Raw genomic sequence first — 25,294 nt, 5'->3', positions numbered from 1 at the left:
ATGTTAATCTCATAAACTCATAATAAAATAATGGGGTACTTTTTCAATATATGAGAAAAATTTATGACACAAGAGTATTATGGTTGATGTAATTCTCCTATGAATCCGTCATAGCATTGAGGGTTTTTAATTTTTTCTCAGTACTGTTACTTTCTTTATGCAAGATTGGATTATATGAGATCTTTCTGTTTGGTTCTTAGTGGGTATTTTATGTTTTTGAAGATAATTTTCTATTTTGTTCTTATTTGCAGTTTTATATGCATATAATTATACTTAGTAAAAAGACTTTTATTTCTCATTTTGTTATGATTTCATAATCCTTTTTTATTCTATTGATTTTGTTTTCTGCCTTGCTCTTTTGAAAAATTAACTAAAGTTTATTTATTTTCTGTCTTTTTAAATGATCACCTTTCAGGTTTTTAAATCAGTTGTATTGGTTTTTTTCTTTGATTTTCAGTTTACATCTCCCCTTATTGTTTTTTTTTTTATTATTTTGAGTTTGTTTTAAAGTTTACGATTTTTTCAGTTTTTTAAAATGCATTCTCTATTCAGTAATTCTTTTTTTAATCTGTTTAATATATATTTAGATCACTTTTTTCCTTTTCTGAAGACAAACTTAGCTTCATTTAAATATTTTTGACATGTAGTTTGTTCTTTGTCTTATTAATTATTCTAGGTCCTTTGCTTTTTCTCCCTCAATTGATTTTTAATTTATTTTATTTTAATTTATTTACATATTTTAATTAAATGATTAGTGTTTTAATTATAACCTACAAAACATATTTTAATGTTTTTACTTTTTTACATTTATTTAAAATATTGTTGTGATCTAATGCATAATTAACTTTGCTGAAAAATACATACACACACATATATATATATTTAAGTGATTCCAATCACAATATTTAATGTCTTTTAACTCTAATGTTTTAAAGAAAGTGTCGAATTTTATATTTTTCATTTTGTTTATCTTTGTTTTTCCTAACTGTGAGAATATTTTCTTTGTTCTAGTACCTTGATTGCAATATGAATCTAGGATTTTAGATTATCTGATGCATAGTTATTTTATTACTAATTTTTCATTAAATCTAAATCATACTCCCAGAATTGTCCTTTCTCTCTTCAAGCTCACACAAGATTCTCTTACCTTCTCAGTCTTAGGTGAAGACTTATCTCCTATGTAACTGAAGTTATAATCATCTATTTTGACTCCCTGAACTCTCTCTTTCTTCCTTAAAACATTCTAGTAGCCTCATTTACAATCTATGTTCTACTATTTAAGAAAAACAAATACAATCCTCAGCTATCTTGCTAAAATTAGCCCTCAGTCTGTTTTTGAGTCTTTCATATCTTGTCTCTTCAAGAACTTTGATCAATCTCTGTCACTTCTCAATTATGGATTATCAATATTTTCTTTTACATCTTCTCCTTCCCTTCAGATTACAAACACATTGACCCTCTTGCAGTATTATAAAAGAAAGTAAATATATTAAATGAATAAATTAAAGAAAAGGTCTCTGATATCACTATGCTTTCATGCTATTCCAGTTTTAAGCATAGTATAGCATTAATAATACTGAAGACCTAAAAATTAGAATCAGAGGACTTGTATTCAAATCTTTACTCCGATACCTGCTAAGTACTACAAATTATTTCATGTCTCTATGTCTCAGTTTCCCTACCTACAAAAATATGGGTTGTACTCAATGATTCTAGAGGTCTCTTCTGTTTCTAAACAGATGGACTTGCCTTTCTCTTTCATAAAGCTAGTAAAAGACTAGTCTCACTACATTGATTCCTCAAAATCTTGGAATCTTCTAACACTACTAAAAGTATTCCTAAAAGGTCATTAATGAACTCATTATTACTGAATCCAATGGACCTTTTTCTAACCTTTTCTGAGGCATTTGATAGCAATGACACACACTCTCTCTCTCTCTCTCTCTCTCTCTCTCTCTCTCTCTCTCTCTCTCTCTCTGTCTCTCTGTCTCTCTCTGTGTGTCTCTGTCTGTCTGTGTGTCTCTGTCTGTCTGTCTCTCTCTCTTACACACACACTTTCTCTCTCTCTCTCTCCTTTCTTTCTCCTCTCTCTCTTCTTTCTTTCTTTTCTCTTCTTTCTTTCTCCTCTCTCTTTTCCCCACCTTTTTCTCCCCCTTTCTACCTCCTTGTCTTCCCTCCCCCTCCTCTTCCTCTCTCTTACTCTTCTCCCTTTTCTAGAGGAATATGCTTTTATTACACACTAATCATGTACAAAATGAATTCATCATCTTTAGAAAAAAATGTATGGTGAGAAAGGGAATGGGCTGAAAGGAAAGAGTGACCAATGAAAAGTTTTCCAGAAAGAAAGAAAAAGAAAAGGGGGATCGTTACAACTATGTCTTTAATGTATATATGAAAACAGAAGGAAATCATTTTCTCTACTCTGTTCCCACTAGACCCTCCTCCCACCCAGACAAAAAATCATAAGTAAGCAAGCAAGGCATCTTTAAAAGTCATATGCTGAATTCGTTTTATACTTAAGAGGAAAAAAGTATTTTATTTAAAAGGTTTCTAGTTTCATTTATAACTCTTTTTCCTGTTTTCCTTTTATATGGAAATACCCATTTTGTTTGGTGTTTTTAGTTGAAAAAATTTAGTGAATTTTTAAAATGGAAAATGTGTTTAACTTAGTACTTCAAACTGGGACTTCATGTACACAGATAATCTTCCTATTGTTGCAGAGAAATGACTATCTAATACCATAGAGATGATGTATAGGAACCATTGTGGCAGAAAGTTGTCATTATCCTATGGCCAAAATTCTGATGATGAATTTCCCCCAAATTAGACTTTATATGATCACATAATCTCTCTGGGCCCATGTTTGATCTGTTAAGACATTTCAGAAGAATCACTTCTCAGGCATACCCTTTCCAAGAGCCATGTCACACTCACAATAAGACTGGGGTAGAACTTTGGCAAAAGTAGAAGATCTTAATTATGAATAGTTTTCTTTTTCAATATTTAAGCTGAAATTTAGACTTCCCATTAAAAGACAAATCCATTCCCTTAATAAATTACATATCATCAGAGATATCATCATATATAGTAGATTGATACTTTTCCACTTACTGTGGAAATTCCACTTACTGTGACATTCATACATTGGTTAATCTTTCTGGGTCTCAAATTTCCCTTCTAATAAAATTGACTAGGTAATCTCTAAGGTCCCTTCCAGTTTTAGATCTCTGTGCCTCATATATTCCTTCAATCTTTGATTAGACTATATAACATTCTTTGCCTTTACCCTTTTGTCTTTTATTTTGTGTCCTGAGATAGTCTGACAAGTGTCTATAACCATATTTGGACTTAGTATTATGCTGCCATCCTCAAATGATTGATATCAGTTGAATTATGGCTGCTTTTAAAGATGGCCTTGCAATAGTTGACATTTTTACTGATTGATAGTACAAGGAATGTTGAAGGCTTTTCATACTGTCATAGATAAACTGAGCACTTTCTTTGTCATTGCTTTACAGCTTCACACTGGCCTTCAAAGCCATTCAGAAAGAACATCAAATGTTTTCAAGTATGTATGATCTCTCCCAGCATTCATTTTATTTCTTGTTTTATTCTAAAGTTTTGTTTGCTCACCATATGCAATCCAAATAGACTAATTGCCCATCTCATCATATTAGTGATACCTGTTTTTCTGTTTTAGAATGAAAGCTCTAGAATAGAGGACATTGACTCCATTTCAACATCTTTGCATTATACAAAGCATCTATTCAATCTAGTTCAGTCTGGTACCTACTATGTACCAGACACAATACTTAGCACTATGGCTACAAAGAAAACAATAAGACAGCCCCAGTCTTTAAGAAGTCTATAGTGTAATAGGATGATAAGAGAAGTATATGATATGCCCACAAATAAGATGATATTAGATAGGTGAGTGGGACAAAGGGGAACTAGGCAAAATACTATAAGAAAATTGAAAAGGGAAAGGTTAGTGGGGAATGTTAGGAAACATCTCTTCATGGAGAATATGGCATCAGAATTTAACATAGAAAGATAAAGAGAATAATTTAAAATGTGTGGGTGATAATTTAAGCAGATACACAAAGATAGGAGAGAACTGGATATGTAGGTTGAGGGCCTTGAATAACAAGTCAGTAATTTAAATGGAAAGCCACTGAAGGCTCCTGAGTAGAGAAATAATTTGATTTTAGTGCATTGGAGGGAGTTTTCTCAGTTAAGAATATGGAATTATTGAAATTAACTAAATTAGAGGCAAGAAGATCTATAAGGAAAATATGAATGGTTTAGAAGAGTAGAAAAATTTTATTCATTAAAAGAATAATTTTAAATGCCTATGAAATGCAGAATACTATACTAGGTCCCTGGAGAGGGAATGAAAAGTTTCTGGCTTATGTAGTCTACCATCTAGCGGGGGGAATGACCAACACAGATAACTATAATAAATATCATTATTTGCAAATAATTATACATTTATTTTATTGACTGGGTCCTAACTACAGCAAAGAAATCTTTTTTACTCTTCCTATTGATTCCATTTTATACAGAAGCTTTCAGTGCCTTGCCTCTTACTCTAGTGTTAAAATTGAGAGGATGTTCAACAGAAGTTCCTACTTTTTCCTTCCCTTAATTCACTCAAAATCCATTGTCATCATTCTCAACTGTCTCCTTTTTTTTCTAGCCTCTGATGATGAAGTAATCATTTTCCAGTCCTCTCCCTGCACCAACGATTCCACTCCTTTTCATCTTATCTACCAGATTTTCTTCTTCAATCATTTTGACAGACACTTATTACATCAATAAACAGTTTATGTTTATTATGTGCAGGCACTGTCTTAAGCATTGGCAAAATTATTACAGGCAAAAAGAAAAATAATTTCTTTACTGTTTGGACTAGCTCTCTGGAGGATCTCAGTAACAACTCAAGTCCTTGGTCTTAGAAGAGAAATGATGAAGCAGGGGCCCCTGTGGATGGTCAAATATGGAGTTTGTTTATTTCAAGTTCTCTCAGCCTTAAATACCTTAGTGTAGTTACATCAGCAGAGCACACTGAGCATGTGCTAACTATAATAAGATTACATCACCACAGCACACTGAGCATGTGCTAACTATGAGCACCCTACTATTATTATGTAAATGCATCTTTACTGAAACTATCTTTCCTGGTAGAATACAGGTTGTCATGTCCAGTTGATTTCTCAGGAAGGCTGAGACGCCCCTAAGGGGAGATGAGAGCCAACCCAGACATTGTCAGCAGGGTCCCTCTGGGCTGAAGGGTTTTATACCTCACTGAGAATTCCTCCATTGTCTGTGCCCTTCTACAAGTTTTCATCCTTAAGGAGCTTATATTCTATGGAAAATAAAAACAACAGATACAAGGAAACTGAAAAACAGGGAAAGAAAAAGGGAGAGTTGTAAGAGAAGTACCCATAGAGAGGCAAGGCAAAAAAAAAAAAAAATTAATTTGAGAGTCAGAAGCAAAGCCTAGAAAGGAATGAAGACATGGCTGTTTAGGGAATTTTCCTTAAAATGGAAATTCAGGAATGGAATGGCCAATCAAAAAAAGGAGTCAAAGGGCAGAGAATGAAATTCCAGAGTAAAAAGTCCAAGGGTAAAATGAACTTCAAGAGTGAGGAGGCTTTTGTGGAATGATAGTGAAAGATCAGAGAATCAGGAGTGGAGCCATTTTCCTTACAGCTTTAATACATATCCATCCTCTATCTTTAATAATAAAAATAATTTAATTATATCCAACCTCCTCTTAAGCTATTAATCTACACTTCCCCCTCCTTCTCAAGCAAAATCTTACAAAAAGCTGTTAACACTAATTGCCTCCACTTCCTTTCTTCTTGCTCATTAATCCTTCAAAATCTACCTTTCAGTCTCAACACTTTATTGAAACTGTGCTCATTAAGTTACCAGTGATCCCTTCATTCAAAATATGACATTCCTTTCTCAGTTCTCTATCTTTTTCAATTCTCTGCTGCATCAGACACAGTTGACCATCCTTTCCTTTTAGTTACTTTTATTTCTAGGTTTTCATGACTGCTGTTTTTTAAAAATCAATTTTATTTTCAGCTACAAAATTCACTCCCTTCCACCTTTCCCTTTCTCCAGTGAAAAAATGACATTCTCAACATGCCACTTCTCCATTTAAAGTTGGATAGACTATTTCATCTTCTGGAATGATGTCTGGTTATTATGTTGACCAAAGTTTCTAATGTTATCAGTTACTTGTTTTGACAATATTGTTATCATATGAATTGTTTTCCTGGCTCTGCTCATTTCACTTTTCATTAGTTTACATAAATCTTTGAAATTATCCCATTCACAATTTTTCATACAATAATATTCTGTTATATTCATATATCACAATTGTTCAACTATTTCCCAATTAATGAATATCTTCTATGTTTCTACTTCTTCGCAATACAAAAAGAGCTACTGTAATTTTTGTATATATGGATGATCTTTTTTTTTTCTTTTAACTTCTTTGGTACATAAACCTAGTAATGATATTCCTAGGTCAAAAGGAATGCACCATTTAATAGCTTATTTGTCATGATTCCAAATTGCTTTCAGAATGGCTGGACTAATTCACAACTCCCCCATCAGTACATTTAAGTATATGGTTTTTCCCCAGCTTCTCTCAAGCATTTGTCATTTTCCTTTTTTTTTTTTTTTTTTTTTTTGTCAACCAATGAGTATGATTGTGAGGTGCTACTTCAAATTTATTTTATGTTTCTACAATTATTAGTAATTTATAGTATGTTTTCATATGGTTATTGGTAGATTTGATTTCCTCTTTTGAAAACTGATTATTTCCATTATTTGATTATTTATCAATTGCTCTTATTCTTCTAAATTTGAATCCATTCTCTATATATCTTAGAAATTGCAACTTCATCAGTGAACCTTGTATAAGAACCTGCTCCCTTTGCCCTACCCCCCCATATATTTTTTTTTATTTTAGTTACATTTATTTTGCTTATACAAAAAAAAAAAAAACCCTTAGGAATTTTATGTAATCTAAACTAACAATCCCTCTCTCTCTTGTTTGGTAATAAACTTTCCCCATATCCATAGTTGTGAGAAGTATTTTCTTTCATGCTCCTGTAATCTGTTTTGTCAGCCTTTACTGCTAAATCATGTACTCATTTGAAGCTGGTCTTATTATATTATATGAGATGTTTCTGCCAGACTATTTTTCACTTTTCTCTTTTTATTGTCTCAACTAGCATTTTCAGTGCAATAATGAATAATAATGGTGATGATGGACATCTTTGCTTCACTCCTGTTCTTACTGGAAAGACTTCTAGTTAATCACCATGACAGATAATTCTTGCTCTTGGCTTTAAATAGATACTTTTTACCATCTTAAGAAAAACTAAATTTTTATGCTTTCTAATGCTTTTAATAAGAATTTTTTTGTGTTTTTGTCAAAAAGCTTTTTTCTACATCTCTTGATATAATCCTATGATTTTTTGCTTTTGTAATTGATGTGGTTAATTATGCTTATTGTTTTCCTAAGATTGAGGCCAGTCCTGGATTCCTAGTATAAATATAGCCTAGTCCTACCATATAACCTTCTGTGATATATTGTGCTAATCTTCTACTTTCCATTTTCTCTTTTTTTTTTTTTTTTTTTTTTTGTCAAATAGCCTATTTTTTCCCTAAAGGCTGGAACCCAAATAGCCAAACATTGGGCTAATCAGCTTTTCTATATAATGTTTCTAATGTTCCTCTAATCAATTTCTCTATTTCTTACCCAGTACCAAATTTTGATGACTACAGCTCTGTGGTATAGTTTGAGATCTGGTACTGCTCAATTCCCTTCTCTCCCAATTTTCCATCAATTCCCTAGATAGTCTTGCGTTTTCTTTCCTCCAGATCAATTCTGGTAGTTTCTATAAGTCTATAAAATAATCTTTTTGTAGTTTGCTTAGCATGGCACTAATTAAGTAAATTAATTCAAGTAATTTGCCATTTTTTATTATATTGGCTCAGCAAATCCATGAGCAATTATTTCCCCAGTGTTTTGCAACACTCTTTTTTCTCCCTTCCTACTATCTGACTGTTCTTTCTTAGTTTCCTTTTGCTAGCTCATGATCTATATCATTTTCTCAAAATTAGTGTTGTTCCCCAAGGCTTTGTCTTGAGTCTTTGCTTTTCTCTCTTCAGACTTTTTCTGGGCTCATGGATTTAATTATCATCTCTTTGCTGATGACAATTTTTTATATCCATTCTCATTTTCTTTCGAGTTCCTGTTCAAATCACCAATTATTTGTTAGATTTTTAAAACTAGAAGTCCCAAAGACATCTTAAACTCAACATGTCCAGAACAGAATTCAGTATTTCTCCCCACCAAATTCATTTCCCTTCCAGTATCTCTTTATTTCTGTCAAAATACATCAATTCTAAAATGACAAATGTTGAAGGGGATTTGGAAAAATGAGACATTAATGTACTGCTGGTGTAGTTGATAACTAATCCAACCATTCTCTAGAGCAATTTGGAACAGTGTCCAAAGGGTTAAAAAAAAAAACATGCATAACCTTTCTCCTAGCAATGCCACTACAAGGTCTGTATCCCTAAAGAGATTAAAAAAAAAAAAAAGACAAAAGGGGAAAGAACCTATATGTACAAACATATTTAGCAGTTCTTTTCTGGAGGCCAAGAATTGGAAATTGGGGAGATGCCCATCAATTGGGGAATGGCGGAATTAATTGTAGCATGTGATTATGTGTTATTATATATAAATATAAATTGAAGTGTACTTTAAAAAAAAAACTTTTTCTTGAGGCTCATTTAGGGACATGGAGTATATTCTTTAATTGTAAAAGGAGAGGAAAAACAATAGTTGTGATATAATGAGGACAATACTAATGATTGTTGTTGTTCTTCATTCTCAAAGACATCTGGGAGGTGATGCCATGACATAAAGTGAATTGGATTACAGTAAGGAAGAGCTGTTCTCTCACTTTCCATTCTCACTTTCTCTTCTAGAGCCATCTGGATCCAGTAGCCAGATATAGATTTGGATGTTTGGAGATAGTCCAGAATGCATTGGGAGATCTTGGCCTTTTTAAGCTAAAGTCTTTAACAGCTTTCAGTTTGACTGAAGCAATGCCCAATCAATGACCTAGGGTAAGTAATAAATGAGGTCAAAAATGGTCTGTTTTACCTTATTAAAAATCAATCTGGGAGGGGAAGACCTTCAGAGTTTCAGAGTTTCTGACCAACACAGAAAGAACTGCAGCTTTAATTATGCTCAGGCAATCAGGGCTCAAACAATATCCAAGTGGGCCTGGAACTTTTTGTTGGCTGATCAATGGGAGATAGAGTAATTTGGGTTTAAAATAATAATAATAATATCATGTGAACACACCAATTTAAATTTTTTAAAAGTCCATTTATCAAAATAAATTTGGGAATTGAGTAGTTCAGGTATTGTCCTAATATTATTATCCCCATTTTATACATGGGGAAACTATAATTCTGAAAGGATATTGTGTCTTACTTTGTTAAGTTTCACAGTTGGGAAGGGAACTTAAATTTGTACAGACTTCTTAAACTTTTTCCATTCATGATCCTTTTTCACCTGGGAAATTTTTCTGTGACAGTGGATATATAGATATATAAAATAGGTATACAAATCAAACATTTACAAATGATAAATAATTATTTTGTGACCCCCCAAAAAAAAACAATTCAATTATGAGGACCCATATGGGGATACAAATCACAGTTTAAGAAGCGGGGCTAGGGAAGGCCATTTGTTTTTTTTTTTGTTTGTTTGTTTGTTTTTGTTTTTAATAGCCTTTTATTTACAGGTTATATGCATGGATAACTTTACAGCGTTAACAATTGCCAAACCTCTTGTTCCAATTTTTCACCTCTTACCCCCCACCCCCTCCCCTAGATGGCAGGATGACCAGTAGATGTTAAATACATTAAAATATAAATTAGATACACAATAAGTATACATGACCAAAACATTATTTTGCTGTATAAAAAGAATCAGACTCTGAAATATTGTACAATTAGCTTGTGAAGGAAATCAAAAATGCAGGTGGGCATAAATATAGGGATTGGGAATTCAATGTAATGGTTTTTAGTTATCTCCCAAAGTTCTTTCTCTGGGCATAGCTGGTTCAGTTCATTACTGCTCCATTGGAAATGATTTGGTTGATCTCGTTGCTGAGGATGGCCAGGTCCATCAGAACTGGTCATCATATAGTATTGTTGTTGAAGTATATAATGATCTCCTGGTCCTGCTCATTTCACTCAGCATCAGTTCGTGTAAGTCTCTCCAGGCCTTTCTGAAATCATCCTGTTGGTCATTTCTTACAGAACAGTAATATTCCATAATATTCATATACCACAATTTATTCAGCCATTCTCCAATTGATGGACATCCATTCAGTTTCCAGTTTCTAGCCACTACAAAAAGGGCTGCCACAAACATTCGTGCACATACAGGTCCCTTTCCCTTCTTTATAATCTCTTTGGGATATAATCCCAGTAGTAACACTGCTGGATCAAAGGGTATGCACAGTTTGATAACTTTTTGAGCATAGTTCCAAACTACTCTCCAAAATGGTTGGATTCGTTCACAACTCCACCAACAATGCATCAATGTCCCAGTTTTCCCGCATCCCCTCCAACAATCATCATTATTTTTTCCTGTCATCTTAGCCAATCTGACAGGTGTGTAGTGGTATCTTAGAGTTGTCTTAATTTGCATTTCTCTGATTAATAATGACTTGGAGCATCTTTTCATATGACTAGAAATAGTTTCAATTTCTTCACCTGAGAACTGTCTGTTCATATCCTTTGACCGTTTTTCAATTGGAGAATGGCTTAATTTTTTTATAAATAAGAGTTAATTCTCTATATATTTTGGAAATGAGGCCTTTATCAGAACCTTTGACTGTAAAAATATTTTCCCAGTTTATTGCTTCCCTTCTAATCTTGTCTGCATTAGTTTTGTTTGTACAAAAACTTTTCAGTTTGGTATAATCGAAATTTTCTATTTTGTGATCAGTAATGATCTCTAGTTCTGCTTTGGTCATAAAGACCTTCCCCTTCCACAGGTCTGAGAGGTAAACTATCCTATGTTCCTCTAATTTATTAATAATTTCATTCTTTATGCCTAGGTCATGAACCCATTTTGACCTTATCTTGGTGTACGGCGTTAAGTATGGATCAATGCCTAGTTTCTGCCATATTAGTTTCCAATTTTCCCAGCAATTTTTATCAAACAGTAAGTTCTTATCCCAAAAGCTGGGATCTTTGGGTTTGTCAAAGACTAGGTTGCTATATTTGTTGACTGTTTTATCCCTTGAACCTAATCTATTCCACTGATCAACTAATCTATTCCTTAGCCAATACCAAATAGTTTTGGTAACTGCTGCTCTATAATATAATTTTAGATCTGGTACAGCTAAGCCACCATCATTTGATTTTTTTTTCATTAATTCCCTTGAAATTCTTGACCTTTTGTTTTTCCATATGAACTTTGTTGTTATTTTTTCTAGGTCATTAAAATAGTTTTTTGGGAGTCTGATTGGTATAGCGCTAAATAAATAGATTAGTTTAGGTAATATTGTCATCTTTATTATATTTGCTCGCCCTATCCAAGAGCATTTAATATTTTTCCAATTGGTTAGATCAGACTTAATTTGTGTGAAAAGTGGTCTGTAATTTTGCTCATAAAGTTTCTGATTTTCCCTTGGCAGATAGATTCCTAAATATTTTATATTATCAGTAGTTACTTTAAATGGAATTTCTCTTTGTAACTCTGACTGTTGGATTTTGTTAGTGATATATAAGAATGCTGATGACTTATGTGGGTTTATTTTATAACCAGCAACTTTGCTAAAGTTGTGGATTATTTCTAATAACTTTTTAGCAGAATCTCTGGGGTTCTCTAAGTATACCATCATGTCATCGGCAAAGAGTGATAATTTGGCTTCCTCATTGCCTATTCTTATTCCTTTAATCTCTTTCTCAGCTCTTATTGCTATAGCTAGCGTTTCTAATACAATATTAAATAGTAACGGTGATAGTGGGCAACCTTGTTTCACTCCAGATCTTATTGGGAATGGTTGCAGTTTGTCTCCATTACATATGATGCTTACTGATGGTTTTAAATAGATGCTGCTGATTATTTTAAGGAAAAGTCCATTTATTCCTATACTCTCAAGTGTTTTTAATAGGAATGGATGTTGGATTTTATCAAATGCTTTTTCTGCATCTATTGAGATGATCATATGGTTTTTGTTAATTTGGTTATTAACATGGCCAATTATATTGATAGTTTTCCTAATATTGAACCAGCCCTGCATTCCTGGTATAAATCCTACTTGATCATAGTGTATTATCTTGGAGATGATTTTCTGTAGTCTTTTTGCTAATATCTTATTTAAGATTTTAGCATCAATATTCATTAGGGAGATTGGTCTATAATTTTCTTTCTCTGTTTTCAGCCTACCTGGTTTAGGTATCAGTACCATGTCTGTGTCATAGAAGGAATTTGGTAGGACTCCTTCATTCCCTATTTTATCAAATAATTTATATAGCATTGGGGCCAATTGTTCTTTAAATGTTTGGTAAAATTCACATGTAAATCCATCTGGTCCTGGGGATTTTTTCTTAGGGAGTTGTTTAATTGCTAAAAGAAAGAATTTCTGATCAAAAACAGTACCCAGAGCGTAAATTATCTTATCTGTGGGAGTCAAAATAAGGAAACTCAAGTTTCTGCACATTTAGCATGTACAATGGAACATAAAAAGCTTGAAGTATCAATAATAAGTATCTGTCCTTTATGCTCATAAAATATATCTAGGTCAGCAGCAGAGAAAAAGATTTAAAGATGTTTTTATGTATGGTCATTTTTCTGACACAGGAAACCTTGAGAAACCAAATAAATCCTTATAGGATGGGGAAGGGAGTGTCCTCTCTCTGGAGGAGGATCCTTAAAATAATTGAAACAATTCTCAGTAATCTGTGCTCTAGTTCAAGGCTTGTTAAACTTTTTCCTCTCCCCGACTCTGAGTACATAAGGTATAAAAAATAATCATACAAATCAAACATTTACTAATGATTCATCATAATTTCATGATCCCCACATTCAGTTATATGACCCCATATGGGGTCATAATCTACAGTTTAAGAAGCAATGCTGTAGTGCAAAGATTTCAGCTGCCCTGTGATGAGATAAACACTAGTTAGTTATAGTTTTGAAGTAGAAATAACCTATTTTGTGACAGAACATTATGTTTGTCCCCTTCTTCCACATGTCTTGGAAGTTCCTAAGAGAAAGCAAAGGCTGTAGAATGAGTATTATGCAAGCCTTTGCTATCTCTTCTAAGCTACAGCTGCTTCCTATTGGTCCACTTCAACTTAGTTATTCCCAAAATTAAGCAACACTTCCAATGAGTTAGGTTAATTCCAGGATCCTACATCTCTCACCCCTTTCAACCCTTGAATCCAGAGATTCCAATTGACTTTTTTGATATTTTAATAGAAAGATGAATTATTTATTCAAGACTCAATTATGAGCATCCAGGACTCTTAGGTAGATTGATGACTATCCAGCTATAATCTTTTATCATTACATCTTTCCTTTTGCTTTACTCTTTTTAAACCTATTCTATAGTCTCAGCTTCACTTCCAGTCCCCTCCAATCAGACCATCATCAGAGCTGACCACATTATTTTTTTTAAAGCTTTTTATTTTCAAAACATATGCACAGATAATTTTTCAACATTGACCCTTGCATAGCCTTGTATTTCAGATTTCCCCTTCCTTCCCCACATCCCCTCCCCTGGATGGCAAACAATCCAATATATGTTATACATGTTAAAATATATATTAAATCCAATGTCTGTAAACATATTTATATAATTTGTTGCACAAGAAAAATCAGATCAAAAAGGAAAGAAAATGAGTAAGAAAACAAAATGCAAATGAACAATATCAAAAAAGAGTGAGAATGTGGTGATCTACATTCAGTTTCCACAGTCCTATCACTGGGTATAGATGACTCTCTTCTTCACAAGATCATTAGAACTGGCATCAATCATCTCACTGCTGGAAAGAGTCAAATTCATTAGAATTGATACTCATATAATATTGATGTTGCTATGTACAATGATGATCTAGTTCTGCTCATTTTACTTTGCGTTCATTCATGTAAGTCTCCCCAGGCCTCTCTAAAATCATCCTCCTGATTGTTTCTTATAGAACAATAATATTCTATAACATTCTTGTACTATAACTTATTCGGTCATTCTCCAATTGATGGGCATCCACTCAGTTTCCAGTTTCTTGCCAATACGAAATGGGCTGCCACAAACATTTTTGCACATGTGGCCACATTATTTGCATGTCAAATGTAAAGTTAACAGAAAAAATATTTTATGGAGAACTTACATAGGGCAAATGCTCAAAAAGTGGTCAGAAAAAAGCAATATAAAGATACTGTCAAAGTATTGCTTAAAACTTTCAAATCATTTGAATGATATAAAAGACACTGGCAGAGGACCCTTTAGCATGGTGTGCCCTCATCAGAGAAGGTGCTGTGCTATATGAGCAAAGCAAATTGAATTAGCCCAAAAGAAACGTGATATTCACAAAATTAGAGAAGTTTCCCCAAAAGTTCATATGGACCATTTGTTTCCAACCTGTGGCAGAACATTCTGAGCTCATATTGGTCCTCTTTGAGAATGAAGGATGATAATCAATTCAGGCCATCACCTCTGTTCTGGCTTCACTTCTCTCCCTTAACATTATTGACCCTATATTAAATCAGATAAATTCTACTATGTACTTTATTCTTAAATCCTTATTTCTTTCTCCTGTTGCTGCTTATGCCTTGCCCAAACCCAACCTTCTGTCATTCGCATCACATGCTTGCTTTGCACCTATTCCCATGTCCCTGAAGAGATCTAAAAGAACTCACACAACCAAGTTAGCTTGGTCCACTAGAATTTTGTTACCTAATCTTAATTAGACTTTCACTGAAGCAAGGATTCTCCACAGAAGCAATTCCATACCTTTGTTTTCAACTTGTTATAAGACTGGACTTATATCAACCTGAGAAGCCCAAGTCATTAAAATATCTGGAAATTTTATTTATCCCAAATCTAAAAAGAGAGCTCATTTCAGGATCATATCTGGAGAATGGAGTTTCAGACACAGTAAGAAACATTAAAATCTCTCTGAAGGGGGACAAAAAGGAATAGTAAAGCATAAATATAGAGCCAATGGCATAGGAGGAAGATGCTGTTTTTATCTTCATTTCACAGCTGAGAAAACTGAGGCACACAGAAGTTAAATGATTTGCCAAGTTTATACAGATAGTAAAATTTGAAGCTACATTTGAACTGTGGTCTTTATGACTACAGGATTGATAAGACAGCTACTGCACCTACCTGCATCAATTCTTCCTGTTATGTTAATATCACCTTTAACTATTGCATCAACTATCAAACTCAAATTCTTATTTTTTGACATTTAACATTCTTCACAACATAAGCTCTAATTCAAAGTTTATTATACATTAGTCCCCTTTATGAACACAATAGATCATTTCTTTTTTTGTTGTTTGTTTTTTTAGAGGCAGAATTTCTTTTTTTTTTTTTTCTTCTTTTTTTATTATAACTTTTTATTCACAGAACCCATGCCTGGGTAATTTTTTTTACAACATTATTCCTTGCACTCACTTCTATTCCGACTTTTCCCCTCCCAAACTTTACCCCCTCCTCCAGATGGCAAGCAGTCCTATATATGTTAAATATGTCACAGTATATCCTAGATACAATATATGTGTGCAGAACCAAACAGTTCTCTTGTTGCACTGGGAGAATTAGATTCAGAAGATAGAAATAACCCAGGAAGAAAAACAAAGATGCAAACAATTTACATTCATTTCCCAGTGTTCTTTCTTTGGGTGTAGCTGCTTCTGTCCATCCTTGATCAATTGAAACTGAGTTAGATCTCTTTGTCGAAGAAATCCACTTCCATCAGAATACATCCTCATACAGTATCGTTGTTGAGGTATATAATGATCTCCTGGTTCTGCTCATTTCACTTAGCATCAGTTCATGTAAATCTTACCAAGCCTCTCTGTATTCATTCCTGCTACAATGTATCATTTCTTGACTTGCCCCTCATCTTTGCTTGTTAGATTTCTTAGTTTCAAATCTCAACTTGAAGATTGGTTTATATACTATGTATCCCTTGATGTCCTCAGTTAGCAACTTTCCCCAATTATCTTTATTTTGTATATATACTTATGCAACTCAGATCTCAAAAAAAGGCATTCAGGTTGTCAGAGAGAATGCTAAGCATGACTGGATATATATATTTGTGTAAATGATGATGATGGTTCTAGAGGATATATCTTGAGGGAAATACAGGTAGACAAAGGATATTTTATGAGGAAAAGAAAGACTTCAGAAACTACCAGTGGGGCACTTTTTTTTTTTTTTAACATGTCTCCTAGTTCAGAAATATATACTATCTAGACATTAAGTGATAAAGAAAATGTTATTAATGTAGATTAAACTTTAAAATGTATGTATTTTCTCCATCATGTCTCACTACCAACTAAGAACTCATTCACATAAGTATTTACATAAAAAGAGCTACAAATCTAGAGGGGGAAAGTTTGCTTTTAAATATATGGGGTTTGAGATCCTGTGGACTATTGAAGATGAAAATGTGGAACTCAGAAGAGAGATAAGAAAAGGAAATATAGAATTGACATTTAAAACTGTTAGACTGAATGTGGAAGAGAGTATGGCAGAAACACTATAATATGAATGAACATTATAAAATTCCATACTTCTACAAAGAGTTCAGGAAATAAGTTGGAAAACTCTGAAGTGGTCAATATTCCCTTCTCCACTGGGAGCAGAAGAAATTAGGGGACAAAGAATATTTTGATAAGAAGTTCTTAAATCTTTGTTAAATAATGTTTTGAATGTATAAATATGTAACATTATACAGGAAACAAAGTATATAGAAATACAAATATAAAAATATATTTTAAAACATATTCACAGATCCCACAATAAAAAGTCATGGTCTAATCAAGCTGTTTTTCTTAGCACATCTAATTTTAAGAAACCTTAAATATCTAATTCAGTCTTTTAAATTTCCTTTTTTTTTGAATAATGACAGCAAGCCCCTCCCCCACTATGAGGTTGAACTGGGACTTGACCTAGGTCTTCTGACTACATCCCAAAGCTGAGTCAATGATGAGTCCAGGTCCAGAAGAATTATATCATAAGAAAAGCCAAACACACTGTTTACTTTCCTTCTGTGCTTTTCTGTGTTTCTCTGGAGCTTAGCACAAGACCTGATCAGGCATGTGTATACCTGATCAGATATATAATAAGTGCTAAAAAAAAAAAAAAAAGTGCTTTGTCTATCTATCATACTAAATGACTGTAGGGTGTTCAAGGAAAACTAGCACCTCTAGTGTGAGTTATTTGCCCTTCAACTTTGCATGTCTATTTAGCACTTTACTCTTACCTGTGGCTCCAAGAAGCTTTAATCACATCACAGCAAACCAAATGGCAGATGAGTTAAACCAGGTTCAAAGTAACCAATGAGCCTGAAACCTGTTGGTGACTTAGGTGGGTAGGTGTGGCTCACCCCAAGCATGTGAAGATTTGCCCTGGCAGAATGGATATAAGAGAATAATTTGTTTCAATGGTCATGAAAGCAGCTGAAGCAGTCACTGTGGAGTGCTTAGAGCTTAGTTGGACATCAAAGACAACCAAGGTCATCTGTTGCAAAGTAAGTCATTATCAGTCATCATGACTTTTGTTTTGTCATTGGACTTCAATGACTGAGAGTCAGGCAGATAATTTTGTACAACTTTGTCTCACTTAAATCCAATTCATGCAGGAATTAAGAAAACAAAGGACAAACACGACCACACTTATCCCATTTCTAAGCGCCTTCCCTTCTGAGTTTTAAAGAGTAAGATAACAATGTCCAGAAGAAATGAACTACCTAAACAGATTGAATTTGCAAATGCATGAAGGTCTGTTGTAGTAGGAAAAATTTTAGACTAGAAATCAAGAAAGCTTTCTATTTTCTAAGATCCTTAAATATTTCCCCTGACCATTTTTTAGCTCTTGGCTCTTTAACAAGAAAAATGAACAAATTCACCCTGAGCAAACACAATATTATTGTTACAGAGATAGAAGGCATAGGTAAATTTTGAACTCCCTCCACTAATTTTACTCCTTGTGTTCCTTTAGTTAAATAGGTGACTGAATTCTGAGATAAATATTTCCAAACTTGGAAATGACTTCATGAGGTTAGATGTCCCTGCATCCTGCAATCTGTTTGCCAAAAGATATGAAAATGTTGTTACAGAGCTAAATCAAAAGTAAATATGTTAAAAGCTTTGATGTTTCAAAAATCAACCCTCTGAAATAGTATAATAGAAGTTATATGTTACTTTTTCCTATTTTAAGTCTTTGTCAATGCACATTTAGGAGTCATTTGTGTTTTTAAATTTTCTTTTACACAGAAAAAATAAATAGCTGTTTTTATGATGAATAAAATCATTTTTATTTTTTATTTTTGGATACCCTTTATATGAGACAAACCTGAGTTTTATTTAAATAGTTTCCCCTGGGAATACAGGGTGATAGAATGAAGATTTAGAGAAAACAAGAAAGAATCTGATCTCTTTCTTCAGAAGTAAGTCTCAGTCAAGATAAACTAAGTGTGTGTGGTTCCAAATTAGGTCTTCATGATGGGAGAGGGCATCCCCTGCTGCAATTTGAAAACTTGTAGGCTCTTTATTAAAGCCAAAGAAGTGATGTGATCAACAAAGTAGAAATCATGTGCCAGAGATAAAACAATTTCTATCTCCATAGTGTAGTATACGAAGAATCCAAACAAGGTAAAATCTCAATGAACTAACACTACAAAAGGCTAATATTTTCTAATCCCCAAATGAAAGCTCACTCAGCATTTTCTCCTTCATCATAATCCCAACCAATAGACTACATAAGGCAACCTTAGACTTAGAATAGAATTCAACCATAAAATTTTCAAAGGACAGGAATTTGCACAGGCTGTCATAGTTGTATGCCAGAGTTCTCGCAGGAAGAAATGGAATTAGGCAGGTCAAGTGTATGGAACTCCATTAAGCTTGAGAGAAAGAACTCAGCATCCAGCTGTGGCTGGGTCTTTAGCCCCAATCACTTGAGGGCAACAGCAACAACAAAATAATGAGAACAACTGTGAGATTTCTTTCTAAACATTTATGAGGAGAAAAGAGTAAAAATAGAAATCAAATAGAAATGATAGTGGAGAAAAATATATCTCACATATCTATATCTCATAACACAGATGAATAAATCACAGATTTTTTTTGGAGGGGGGAACATTACAAAATGGTAGGACACATAAAAAGAAGAGAAAGAAGAATATAGAGGGGAATGTAGAATGTTTCCTAATTCAATCAAAGGCAAATAGTAAAAGGAAAATAACTCCTGTAGAAAGAATATATAGGAGAATGGACAAGTATGAAAAGGGAGGGTTATTGACAAAGAGGAAAATCTTGTTTAATGGTGGGAAGAGGAACCACAGGTGAGTACTCAAAAGGAAGAGGAGATAGTCTATCATAGGAGATGGGGGATATTACAGTGAATTGTTATGCCAAAGTTCCCTTTTAATGTCATGACCCAGTTTCTCCAATTATCCTATTTAGTTATTCTGCCTTAGGTTATAACCTTTCCCTCTTAATGTTTGAGATAAAGGTTTTATAGACATTCCTTCTTAATGTTTGACAAGATAAAGGTTTATCCATTTTCGATGTCATTAGAATATCAGTAACCTCCCTCCATTAGGTTATCCCCACATAGGTACCTCCATTATGTCATTGTTCTTGTTATTCTATAAAAAGCTTGCTGCCCTGATAGTTGGGGCTAGACTCTTTGAGATGATAGTCTCATTTAGCTCTGGGATCAACCATGGATCCATTGGTCCCAGTATTTCTCTCCATTTAATGAACTATTGAATTGGTCTCTAATCTCGTCTTACTCAGTTTCTTCAGCATTACATTTTGGAGCTCCCCAGCAAGATAATTAGAAAATGAGCAGGATTAGAGATAAGAGACTTTTGGGTCTCTACCTTGGGCAGGGTGACTGCGAATCTAAATTCTTGGCCTGTAGAGGCCTGGACCCCTGGATTTCTTTTTCCAGAGCCTCCGGGAAAGAGAGCAGTTTCCAACCACAACAGCCTGATGGTAGACAACCCCATTTCGGCCACAGGAGAGTAAGTTTGTCTGGGTACCTTTTGGGGTACCACCACCTGGTTATTATGTCTTAAGACTTGTTTTGTTGCTTGGTTGGTATGCTAGCATCTGGATTCCCAGAATTATAGATTCTGAGTGTAAGGTCTTCTGGACGCAGGGGACCCTACCTGGGTGTCTTTTAAAGACACATTGTGTGAATAATCAGACATGGTTGTCACTGTTGGGGTGTCCTTGAGATGCCATTGATTCTTTATGAGTGGCTAACTGGATGCGGTGGTCACTATTGGGGTGTCCTTGAGAAATATGGAACTCTGGACAAGGTAAAAGACTTTTTTCTTTCCTTATCTTGTGGTGGACATTGCAATCATCAAATGTATAATTACTGCAGTCGTTGTGGAGCTCTTGGGAGCTCTGACACAATTCTTTAGGAATTGCTGCGGCTTTGTCTCTAAAAAGAGATTTTTTAAAAAAGGTTTTACCTGTCCACAATCTAGACACTCCGCTGCCTCTAAAATCTTTTCCTGGAGCAGATGCTTTGCTTGAGGAAACTCTTTCTGTCCAAATCCTTTTCCAGAGACAAAGAACCTTCCTTTGCATCTCAATGCATTTTTACAAGAGGTCCTCCCCCACCCTCGCTCTGGCCTCTCCTCCCACTGCTTCCATCAAGTGGAGAGTGTATACATTTGAAAACGGGACTTTCCCTGCTTTGGTCATCCTGTGTTAGAGCAATACCCCTCCCATCACATCCTTTAACTATAGAAGCCTCAGAATTAGGCTTTTGCATGCTCAGGGGGCTATCTACAAAGATTGGGGATTTTAAAATGCCATTTGGTTTGACTTTAATGTTAGTGTCCTATTGAATGTTGTAATTGTGCAGTCTAAGTGTGATCAGTGTTCTGTATGTCTTGTATGTTATTAGACAGTCTAGTTGTGCTCTGTGTTATGTGTAATTTTTGTCTGTGTTAAATTGTTTGTAATTTGTTTGTTTTGTTAACTTAAGAGCTCTGCTAAATTTAAGAACAATGATCAAATTTGGGAATTGGTTATTTCAATACTGAACTCCAGCTGGAGAAAACATTTGATTGGGAATTTAAAGATGATTCTAAATTAAGTATAAGATCTTAAAGGACCAATAGCTTGTTAAAGAAGTTCTGTTAACCTGCCTGAAAGGGGTCTGACTTTTCTGAAAGTTTCAACTCTGGCCAAGTTGAGGTTTAGGAGATGTCCATTGGGAATAATGGCCAATGGGGCCAGAAGAGAAGAAAGAAACTATGCTGTTTTATTATTTAAAATGAGATACAAATGGATTATATGCTTTAAATCCAACTCTGCTGGACTTCTGGGTTTTATGGGATTCCCCCACCCAGCCACTGATTTCTGCTACTTTAAATGTTAAGTGGGGTAGGGATCTTTTGTAAAGATTTAAACTCGCCCCCCACTGCTGCTACTTCAGCTATTGGAGCATTTAGTTAGTCTGGAGTGAAGTTTAGTTCCATTTCACTCCCCACCCTTATCTTTTTGGAAGTGGAGTTGGGGGAAAGTAGTCACATGGAATCCTATCCTCCCCCCTCCCTCTAAACTGTTCCAGACATTTTTTTTATCAAGTTGTAGCTACCTTGTTCTTGGCTAAAAGCAGAAAACTGATAAGGTTATGGTAAATATCTGTTTAGGATTTGTTATTAGAGGTAAAATTGGGTTTGTATTTAATATTCACTGCATTTTTTTCCCTCCTGTAACTGATTTCTATAATCAGAGCAATGGTCAATAAGAAATTATTAATTTAATTATGTCATACCTTGCTGTTTCAATCTGGTTATCGGTAATCCTTATATCTTAAATACTTGAGCAAATAAGTGTTTTGTCTGGTCATCTATTGGTTACTAGATTATTGTATATGGATATTTAAAATTTTTTAAGGTTTATAACTAATGAGAGGCCACATCTTGTAGCAGTCCTTGTGGACCAGTCTTTCTATCTCAGACTGTTCTAACTTTTTTGTTAGATTGTTTTTCTAGATTTGGTCAAATTACAGATATATTGACTTGCTTCTGGGACCTAAATCAAGCTCTGATTGTCAGCACGCCACACTACATATACCCATCCCACTCCCTGACTGAGCACCGTCCCTGTTCAGCAGAAGAAGCAAATGAGAACCATCACCCACTTTTCCTGATGTAATTTAGACTGATATGGGGGAGTGGGAAAGTGGTTGACTTGTTAGAATTTTCACTGTATTAGTGTGTTTAAGACTTGGGATGGAAATTGTTAAACTTGTGTAACTATTGCTGTTATGCTTGAGGGATTTTTAGTCTGTTATGTATATGCATATGTATATGATTTATATGTGAGATGGTCATTTGATAATTCCTATCCAAAAGAAAAAAGGGAGGAGAAGAAATAAGAAATTGGGGAAACTGGTGTATTTCCTTAGGTACTTCTGCCCTACTTCCTATCTTGCTAGTTCAGATTTAATTGGAAGTCCTTTACTCCTTGCTTAAATTTACTAGATTATGATTTGCTGGTTGTGCTTTAACCTTGAAATCCCTTATTCTATTGGAATTGCCCTGGCAGACTCAGTTTTGGGGATTATTTTTTAGAAACAACCAGAAATTAGATACCTGTCTTGAAACTGGCAGGCTCTCTGATTTGTTTCTCTACTCCTGTTACCCCAGGTCCTTAATTAGTATTTCAGTGTACTTAAAAGGACCTTGTAGTTGATATCAAGGCCTCTAAAAGTTTGGGGTTTGCCTGCCTTGGTCTAACTGTGCATAATTTGTTCAGAAATCTGATACTTTCTGCAGCCCTGTTTGTTCCCCTGGGCAGGACAGGTGGAGCTACTCCAGGCCTCACCCTTCTCCCCTGGAACAGGTTGCCCCTCTGAATGGACAGCACAACTGCCTTGAGCCCTGCTGCTCTGTAAGCAGAGGTCAAGTCATGCACAAATGACCACAGCTGTCCGTATGTTCCCCAACTGCAGAGCATCTGACAATTGATTGTCAGAAATAATTGAAATAAGGAACTTTTTGTATTGCTGATTAACTCTGGGGTTATCAGGGAGAGACTTGACCTTGCCATAAGTCCTTGCATTGGTCTAGCTTTATTTTGATTTTTATTTGGTCTATTTACTTCACATAGGGTTGTTCAAAATTATGGTGCTAAGACCTTCTAGAGGAAGATAATTCAAAGATTTGAATAGTTCCAAGAGAAAAAGTGGGGAATGTTATGCCAAAGTTTCCTTTTAATGTTGTGACCCAGTTTCTCAAATTGTCCTATTTAGTTATTCTGCCTTAGGTTATAACCTTTCCCTCTTAATGTTTGAGATAAAGGTTTTATAGACATTCCTTCTTAATGTTTGACAAGATAAAGGTTTATCCATTTTAGATGTCATTAGAATATCGGTAACCTCCCTCCCTCCACTAGGTTATCCCCACCTAGATACCTCTATTATGTCATTGTTCTTGTTATTCTATAAAAGATGATAGCTCTGGGATCAACCATGGATCCATTGGTCCCAGTATTTATTGAATTGGTCTCTAATCTCTTGTCTTGCTCAGTTTCTTTGGCATTACATGAATTATCTGCAGGAATTTAGTACATAGAAAGACCTCAGCAAAAAAGGAATTGAAATTCATAGGGGCACCAGATACCTGTAAGACTAGGAGGACATGGATACAGGAAAGAGATTTTTGAGGCAAATTGGGGGTGGTAGTAGGAATGATCAAAGGAGAGAAGAGGTAAATAATGAAGTACATATCTTTGGACATAAAAATCTCATGAGAGGTGGGAGAAAAAGATATACTCTATCACCTGTGTCAATTGGGTATTCTTCAGGACAATAATATCAACTGTTTAAAAGCAATCTCTAAGCAGGTTTCTCAAAAGTTTTAATTCCATGAAAAACTGAGAGAATGAAGAAGTGTTAAATAAATATCAGAACCATGAATGAAAGTGGGAATAATAATGAAAAGAATAAGGAGAAAATTCTTTCTAGAAAAAGGTGTAGAAAAAGAATTTTTTAAAAAATTGTTAACCAAAACAAATCAAAGGGGAACAATCAAATAGTAACATAAAATTAGAAATTAAAAAGAACTAATGAACAAAACTGCCAAACCAGCAAAAGTAAGGGTGGGGGAATGGACAGAGTGGCAGAATGAGTTAAAATAATTGAAGAGACATAGTACTATCTTTATAGAAGGGGTAAACATTAAAGACAGAGAAAAATATAAACAAAAGATCATAATTTTAAATATGAATGAACTGAAAAACCCAATAAAACAAAAAAAGTGAAAGAATGAATAAAAAACCCAAAACCTTAAAAGCCTTTGCTTATTCCCCCAAAATAAATTAAAAACAAAATCTATACATAGAATAAAAATGAAACACTAGAAACAATTTACTATGCCTTAAGTGATTTTTTTAAAAAGCAAAGATTAACATAATTAGAACTAAACAAGGAAACTACATTATAAAAAATGAGCCATCAACAACAAATGAACATTAATATTAAACTTATGTTTTCCAAATGTCTAATATTTAAATTTATAAGGGGAACATTAACTGAGCTATAAGAATACATTTATAGTAAAACCAATAGTCATAGGAAATTCCAGTTTTGGATAAGTCTAACAGAAAGAAACGAAAAGGAAAAACAGAGGAGTGAGCAAGACAATAAAGAAATTAGAACTAAAAAACAACAACTCAAAAAGGGCCTTTAAAGAGTATGCATTTCTCAACCTCACCAGGAAGTTGCAAAAATTGGCCATGTATCATGACACAGAGACATTATAAACAAATGTAAAAAGTCATAAATACTAAATATGTCCCTTACAGACTATAATACAATAAGAATAAAAATTAATTCAGGGATTGCAAGCAAAAGAGACAGATTCAAATAGATATTTAATAGTGAAACACCAAATAGTAAGTCAAAGAATACATAATTAAGAAATAAAATGAAATGATAAATAAAACTAAAAGGTA

Source organism: Sarcophilus harrisii, chromosome 3 (genome assembly GCF_902635505.1).
Source record: "Sarcophilus harrisii chromosome 3, mSarHar1.11, whole genome shotgun sequence".
NCBI classification, from domain to species: Eukaryota; Metazoa; Chordata; class Mammalia; order Dasyuromorphia; family Dasyuridae; genus Sarcophilus; species Sarcophilus harrisii.
This window is presented reverse-complemented; position numbering follows the sequence as displayed.